This window comes from Ceratotherium simum, chromosome 26, assembly GCF_057802395.1.
Source record: "Ceratotherium simum simum isolate JZ-2026a chromosome 26, ASM5780239v1, whole genome shotgun sequence".
Taxonomy (NCBI): domain Eukaryota; kingdom Metazoa; phylum Chordata; class Mammalia; order Perissodactyla; family Rhinocerotidae; genus Ceratotherium; species Ceratotherium simum.
The window spans coordinates 21457488-21466294 of NC_141925.1; the positions used below are offsets into that span (position 1 = coordinate 21457488).

Here is an 8807-nt window from a genome sequence, read left to right on the forward strand (position 1 = left end):
CACCCCTATGTTCATTGCAGCACTATTCACTATAGCCAAGAAGTGGAAGCAACCCAAGTGTCCCTCGACTGATGATTGGATAAAGATGTGGTATACATATATAACGGAATACTACTTAGTCATAAAAAAAGACAAAATCATCCCATTTGCAACAAGGTGGATGGACCTGGAGGGTATTAGGCTCAGCGAAATAAGCCAGACAGAGAAAGACAAATATCACATGATTTCACCTATATGTGGAAGATAAACTAACACAGGGACAGAGATAACAGTTTGGTAGTTAGCAGGGGGAAGGGAGTTAGGGGGTAGGCACAAGTCGTGAAGGAACACATTTATATGGTGACTGACAAACAATAATGGACAACTAAAATTTCACAATGTTATAAACTATTACGACATAAATTAAAAAAAGAGGAAGATTGGCAACAGATGTTAGCACAGGACAAATCTTCCTCAGCAAAAGAAAAATACATGAATAAATTAAGATATGGCATTAATATTTTCTTACTAACACTTAAGATCTGCTAGAATAGGTACAACTGGCAATATTCAAATTATCTGCTTATATGTCTATCTCCTCACTCAAGTCCCTAGGAATTCCATATATCTTTAAGCCCCGCCCCTAGTGTTTGACAAGTTCTCATTAGATAATTGTTGAACTGAATTGGCAATTGAAGAATGAAATTGACAACTGAACATTAATTCCATGGCAATTAAATAAACAAATACACATGCAGAAAACTTACAGAAGGAAATACAAATATAGAGATTTCATTTCAACCTTAGTGGAAATAAAATTAAATAGGTAGCAAATTTTATAAAAGATGATGTCCAGTGCTACTGAGGTGATGGTGAAACATGACATCCATCACGTCGTGCACAATGACGTGCATTGCGTGCAACGTTACTTCTGCACGGTACACTACACGACAGCACTATCACTTCAGAAGGCAATTTGGTAATCCTATGACTACATAAAGATTAATTTCCTACAAATGTAGTGATTCTAAACTCCAGAGAATTCATCAGAAAAAAATATTATAGACAAGAACGGCTATAGTCCTTGAAATGGTGACTGGCGGTGTCAAAGCAAAGTGGAGGCCTCCATATCCCTCAAAAGGGATAAACCAGCTCAAGCCAGCAGAGGCCAGCTGGAAGACAATAGCGAGTCCAGGTGAACAGAAATGAGAGCTTGAACTAAGGTAACTGGAGGAATGGCCATCGAGAGGCAGACACAAAATCAAAAGACACTAAGGAGGCAGAATTGCCAGATCCTAGTGAGAGCCCGGATATAAAGAACATGGAGGAGAGGGATGACAGGTGACCCAGTAGGTGTGGTGGCATTCAGGGCACTAGGGCAGGCGTGGGCAACTCCTTCAGTAAGGGCCAGACGGTACACAGCGTAGGCTCTGTGGCCACACAGTCAGTGTTACCACTACTCCATTCTGCTGCTGCAGTGCAGGGCTGGGCATCAATAACCTTTCTCACAGAACTGGCAGCGGGGCAACGTCAGCCGACCTATAGACTAGAGAATACAGGGAAAGGAGGCCAATTTGAGAACGAAGTTCATGAGTCAGTTTTAGCAGAACATTTACAGGAGACGTTCAAGACAGAGGTCAACGTAGGGATGAAGAGATGCCAGGGCTGGAGGCATGAAATGGGGAGTCATCAGCCACGAGGTGGTGTTACGGGGCTGAGGTCACCTAGGGGTGTGGTCTGAGAAGAGACGAGACCAAGGCCGCTTCCCTGTCCAATACAAGGGCAGATACGGAATGTCACTTCTGATCACGAAGGCCCTGGAAAGGGAGGGACATTATAGCCTAACCTCCCTGAACTCAAACTTTGTAAAAAGAGGCTCCCCTTTTAACTTGGGCTTTCATTCCCTTTTCCAAGATAAGTAACTTGAAAGTTTCAAATTCACAGATGGAAAAGAAAACTTCCCACTGGCTAGAAAATAAGGCAATTCTAAAATAAAATCTCTATCAACTTTGTTATATTTTCTTTTTATTATGAAATATTTTACATTCAAAAACATATTTGCAAAGTACGATGAATCATGATAAAACAAATGTCCCGTCCCCATCTCAAGAAGTAGTTCATTACCAAAGCACTACTGTCCAGCTGTTCACACCATAAGAATTAGTCTCTAAAGCAGAGGTCAAAGCAGGCAGCCAAAGGCCAGATCAAGCTTGCTGATATCTTTTCCTTGGCCTACCCAGTGCATTTTTTTCCTTTTAGCTGACAACATTTAAAATGACAAGAATTTCACACGGAAATCAGCATTCTGGAGTATCACTAAAAATGGGAAGATGTGGCAAAACTGTACCCCCAATCACCACGGCAACAAGTGGCTAGAGCTGAGAGCAACTTTCCCCTTTAATGGACAGGGACTCACTGGTTCACCACAGTCCTCAGCACTCTCTATTGTCTTATAACCAGTCTCCCACTTCACCTCTTAATTTTACCTCTCCTGGCACTTGAGCACATGTGACCCCTGCTACAGGATATATAGCTGTGATTTCCAACTTTTTGGAGTATGGGAAACGTGATTGAAAGCATAAAAATTTCACAAGCTCTCTCTACAGGAACATTACCAAAAGTAAGACAGGTCCACAAGCCCTTATCCACTCTTTTCAAATCTAAAAAATAAGTTTTTTGTAACTCATCAGGCAACAGAACTGAATGTGAACTAACATGAAGCTATTTACAATTCTTACGTATTCCATTTAGCGTGAAATACAGTCCTATATTTTGCTATAGAAATACTAATGTTTGATTAAGGGCTGCTGCCCAGACCCTGCTGGAGATATTATATAATGGCATATACACAGTACTACTCTTCACAACTCTGAAAAATTCTGAATTCTGAAACTCATCTGATCCCGAGAGTTTTGGATAAGGGACTGGGTGGCTGTGGTATTTGTAATATCTATGATTAAGAAAATACACAGAGACACACACACACACACACGTGCACGCACAAAGCAGAAAGAAGTGTAATAATATTTTTAAATGCATTTGTAGTTGATTAATCACTATGGCATCTACTGACATGTGAGAAACAGAAATAGAATGATATATGCAAAACATCTGTAGTCTGACAAGAGTGTGTGATGCACATACTCATTCTAGGCGTCTGTACCTGAATATCCACTCCCTGAAGGGTCTGCCATGTCCACACTGGGAACTGCAGCCACAAAGGTAATTCCAGGTTAGAATCACATGCTGCCTTCGCATATAAACAGGACGCTATATGACCACTTCCTTTCAGGGTTCATTTTCACTCACCTATAAATACCCTGTTTGATATTCCAGGACATTACAATATGTCAAGTACATAAAAAAGCCACAGAAGATCAGATCAGAAGAAGCTGCAAAGATATCAGGTTTCTTTCCACTCGAGCTCTATGCAGAGGTGGGATGGAATCCACTCAGATTGAAGCAAAGCACAGCTACCTGGCCTTTCTCAGAAATCCTGTTCAGAGCTGGTCCTAGAAAAGACAGAGGAAATGAGTGTGAGGAAAAGGAAACAGCAGAGTAGGTGAGGGATGGAGAATGTCACTGCTGAGAAAGTAAGGAGATGGTTTGTGACGTCAAATAGAGGAAGGGCTGTCTCATGGGAGAGAGACGAGGCACAGCTGCCCCTATTGGAATGGACTGTCTCGTGAGGTAGTGAGACTTCCACTCCTGGAGACGGTCGTTAGACTTCTGTGATCAGGGAGGGGTCAGCAAGGAAGGTAAGAGTAAGACAAGCCGGGTAGGGACTAGGGGGCACTGGACGGCTGATGCCCCACCCAGATGGGACAGCTGCTGCTCAGCCACTTCTACGTGTACCCGGAAGCAATGCCAGTTATTGCCAGGTTACAACATTTTAGAAGCTGGAAATACAGGTTTTCACGTGAAAATTCCTAAATTTTAAATATGGGCCAATGAGTGTGAAAACAATTAAAATAAAATATACATACATACATACGTACATACCTAGATACTGAACAGGCCAAACAGAACACATTCATGCCCTGCAGGCAAACAGTGTGGATCTCTGGTTTTGGTAATTCACCTACCCAGAACCTGGAAGGACTAGACCAGGGTTTCTCAACCTCAGCACTCTTGACATTTGGGACCAGGTACTTCTGTGCCGTGAGGCTGTCCTGTGCATTCTAGGATGTTCAGCAGCATCCCTGGCTTCTATCTACCTGATTCCAGTAGCACCCACTACCCCAACTGCATCATGACTATCAAAAGTGTCTCCAGACATTGACAAATGTGCCCCGGGGGGCAAAACCATCCCTGGTCAGAGCCAGTGAACTAGACCAACATCCAACTCCTAGCCTCCAGGATTTGATGAAAACATCACTCATAACTCAAACATAGGGTTTCTCATATAAGAGTTTCCCACGTGAAGTATGGGAACTTACAGCTGCTTTGAAATCACAAACCAGGGTTTGAGTGCACAGCTCCGCCATTTACTAGCTTGATGACCACTCTGAGTTCTGGCTTCCACATCATTAAATCAGGAATAACTACCATCACCTCTTAGGGTCGCTGTGAGAATGCGGTGAGAGAATTCATGCAAAGCACCTAGCCCAGCAGCTTAATAAGCACCAAAGACGTTTACTAAACAGTATCCTTCCCTGGAGAAAAGACAGCCCCGTCTCTGTAGCTGGATGCACACGGGATCCAGAGTCAGAAGCCCTGGACTCAAGTCCTGCCTCGGCCACTTAGTCTGTGGGAACTGGGCAAGCCGTTTTTCCTGCTTTATGAAATAGAAATGATCATTGCCAGGAGGTGAGAACCCTGCCCGGTGGTTTGATACAGCACTTGGTAAACTAAACCACTACGGAAACGTGGATGGTGATTACTATCAGATCTGTAAAGGAAAGGATGCGCTCTTGAACAGATCCAAAGAACCGAGAACGTAGTAATGTGAGGGGAAGGTACAGGAAAACAAAAGAGTAACAGGGTCCCTTAACCTGCAGGTCCTTCTAGACAAGCGAGTGCCAACTGGCGACTCACAGAACAAATCTGGCCGCGTATATATTGTGTTGTGTCTCGGGAGTGGTTTAATTGGCGTGAAAGGCCACCGAATTTTCGTTAAAACCCAGATCTCAGACTCGCCTGCCCGCGGTCTGCTGGGCCCGCGGCTTCCTGCGGCTGAACCGCTGCTTCCCGGCGGCGGACGGGACGGCCCGGCGGCTCCTCCACCGCCTCCCGGCCCAGGCGGCGGCGGCTCCCCAGGCCGGCGGCCCCGCCCTCCCGCGTGCCCTCCAGCGCCGCCCGCCGGGCCGCCGGGGCGGGAGCGCAGGGCAGGCCCAGGGCGCGGCCCCCCGTCCTCGGTCCCCGAGGAGGACGACCCCCCGGGCTGAGCGGGCTCGGGCCTCTGGTCCCCTAGGACCCCGGTGTCCTTTCCTCATCAATGCTTCCTCCACGGATGTGAAACTCACTTCCCTGACTAGACCAAACACGTGTTGACGGAAGCAGACACACGGCGTGTCCACGGTGTGACACCCCGTATCACAAGAGCCCCCAAACTCATCCAGGGGACCCCTCTCCCTGCAGGGCTGCTCGGGGAGGAGGCGAGGCTGTGGGGAGAGGACCCGGGACCCGCCGGGATGATGGAAACGGTCAGTGTCTTCATCAGGGTCGCGCTTATGCGCGGGTGTAGACATTTGTCCAAACACAGAACTCCTCAGATGGGTGCGGGTCACCGTGTAAATTTTACCTCAGATTATTTTTTAAAGTGAAAACCAGCAGCTGCAGGACAATACGCACCGTGTGCTCCACTTGGTGACATCAGAGCAATGGGTCCTCTCTTCACAACGCGGACACGCGCACGGGGGAGGACGTGTGGGGACGGCCGCCTCCAGAGCGGCTGTCATGGCTGCTGGCGCGAGGTGGCAGGAGGGGCGCTGGCACCGGGGACATCACTGGGGCAGAGGGAGAAGGGGCCCGACCCCGCGGTGGGAAGTCATCGGGGTGAGCGGAGGCCCCGGGTGACAGGGTGGGTGGGGAGGGTGACTGGAGACCCATTGGTGAGGTCCCGGGCCAGGCCCCGGGCTCCAGGCAGCCCCTCCCCCACCCCGGCGGTTGGCGCCCCCACCCCACTCCCACCCCGGAGCCCCGTTGCCTAGGAACCCTCGGCGTGTTTGGACTCTTCGCCTCGCGCAGGCACCGGTGCCCGACACTTGGTGGGACTGTCCGACTGGGCTGGACGCTTTGTGCAGAGCGGACCAGGTCAGCTCTGCGACCCGCGGCGATGGCCTCCTGGTTTGGTGGCCTTGGCTCTGGCTTAGGCCATTCCCTGGGGCAAGTGGGCGGCAGTGTGGCTTCCCTCACTGGACACATCTCTAACTTCACCAAAGATGTGCTGAGGAAGGGAAGGGAGAAGGCGGAAGAGTCACCGGACTCTGGGAGGACGGAGATGGAGGACGTTCAGGCGATTGTAGCGTCAGAGGAGAGACTGAGAACCCAAGCTTTGAGAAAAGCTGAAAGTTTACAGCAGACTGTGGAGGAGAAAGACACAAAGCTTGCCTCCATGAGACAAGAAAACAGTCATCTGATAGAAGCCCTGGAACAACTGAGAGAACAGACTGGAACTGCACCTGTGGTTGACCCTAAAACCCTGGACAGGGTGACACGACTAGAATCTGAGGTCTCTCAGGTGATGGTGATAAAAGGTCACCTGGAGGAGGAAGTAAAACATCATCAAAAGATGAGTGAAGAACAAGACCGGAGGAAGACACAGCTCCTTCGAACTTTACAAGAGCAGAAAGGGGAAAAGGATGAACTTAAATACCAGCGTGAGCAAATGCATATGAAACACACTTAGCTCTTTTCAGCCAAAGATGAGGAAATTAAGAATTTGCAAAACACGATAAAACAACTGAAAACCCACTTGCCCGAAAAAAACCAGCACATGCAGACAAAACATTCGGAGATTTGTCAAGTGGCAAAAGGTCAGAGTCTTGGTATGCAAAATGGAAGTGAAAAGCATGATTTATGTAAAGCTGAAACTGAAAGATTAGGAAAAGGAAGAAAAGAACAGGAATGGGAGATGAAACTTCGAACTGAAAAGACTGTCCCTTTGAAGGAGCAGATTGATCAGCCATACAAAGATGAGATTGGTCAACTAACTCAGATTATCCAGCAAAAAGAGTTGGAGATACAGCGTCTTCACGCTAGAATAGCTTCAGCTCCCTACATCCAGGCTGTGAGCGACCTTCAGCAGCAATTGCAAGCTTACGCTTTGGAAAGGGAACAAATGTTAGCTGTTTTCAATGAGAAGGTGAGGGAAAACAGCAACCTAAAAAGAGAGTATCACAAAATGATGGACATACTGGTTGCCAAAGAAACAGACCTCGTGAAACTGCAAGATGAAAATACAAAATGGTCCACGAGATTTGAAAGCAGTGGTCAGGATATGTTTAGAGAAACTGTTCAGAACCTCTCACACATCATTCGAGCGAAAGACGTGGAAATCGATGCCTTGCGTCAGAAATGTCAGACTTTATGGACAATCTTGCAGACATCTGGCACTGGCGGTGACGTTGGAGGTGTTACTGTGAATCAGTTGGAGGAGCTTCTGCAGGAACGTGACACATTACAGCAACAGGTCTCCCTAATGGAGGACTGGACACAGCAGGTGATGACTGCGGTGCGCAACATGCAGCGAGAGTCAGCCCAGCTCCAGAAAGAACTTCCACAGCTTCAGGCTCGGGTCTTGATGGACAGTGATAATAAGTCTCAGATACGGATGACGTCTACTGACCTGATCCAAAATTGTAAAGAGGATGAAATCCAAGTCACACATTTGGCAAAGAAGTTAGCACGAATGCAGCTCAGCCTAGAGCAGCTGTGCAATGCCAAGGACGTTCTTTTAGGTCCACTTGACCTTACTGCACCACAGCCTCCCACCACATCATCACTCACTTCAGAGTCAGCCGACTCTCTGAAGGCAACTAGATCTGATGCAGTGAGTGAGTCTTCTAAAGCACTCCCAGAAGAGATAGAAGAGTTAAGGAAATCCATGGAGGAAAAAGAGGCAACCATTTGAAGCCTCCAGGACGAGAATCAGAAGACTGTCTGCTGCGATTGCTGCCACCTCCGAACGAGAAAGAAAACAATGCGAAGAAACAGATTCCGAAATCCAGCAGCTCAGGGAGAAACAGGATGTTTTAGAAAACTTACTTCAGGAAAAAGAGCTCTTAGTCAACGCAAAAAGTGAGGAATTACTTTCTTTGAGTGAAAATTACACAACTGAAGTGAATGAAAATGAACTTTTGAGGCAGGCAGTAACAAACCTGAAGGAGAGAATATTACATTTTGAAGTGGATTTGTGTAAAGTAAAACGAGAAAATGAAAAAATACTAGAAAAGTCCATGGAAAAGGAAACAGAAAACCGGGCATTACAAGAGACAAATATGCGGCTTTCTATGATGCTGAGAGAGAAAGAGTTCGAATCTGCCGCAGTGAAGAAGACGGCTCTTGCTTTGGAGCGACTCCTGAAGGAACAAGAGCAGGGCCAGGCTGGGGAGTTAAATCAGCTTTTACACGCAGTTATGTCCATGGAGGAAAAGACAGTTCTGTTTCAGCAGGAGAGAGATGAAGTTGTGTTGGCACTGAAACAGCAACAAATGGAAAACTGTGCCCTACAGAATGAAGTCTGTCATTTAAGAGAAAATGAATCACGCTTAAGCCAGGAGCTAGAAAGATCTCATAACCAGGCTTTAGAGTCAGAAGATGCTCGTCTCCGTGAACTGCTGGTTGCAGAAGACAGAGCGGCTCAACTAAGAAAGAGAGTCACAACA

General features: G+C 47.1%; 1 pseudogene; it reads left to right on the plus strand.

Annotated features, from left to right (window-relative positions):
* The first annotated feature begins 6556 nt into the window (after positions 1 to 6556).
* Positions 6557 to 8515, plus strand: LOC101395536 (thyroid receptor-interacting protein 11 pseudogene; annotated as a pseudogene).
* Positions 8516 to 8807: the final 292 nt, after the last annotated feature.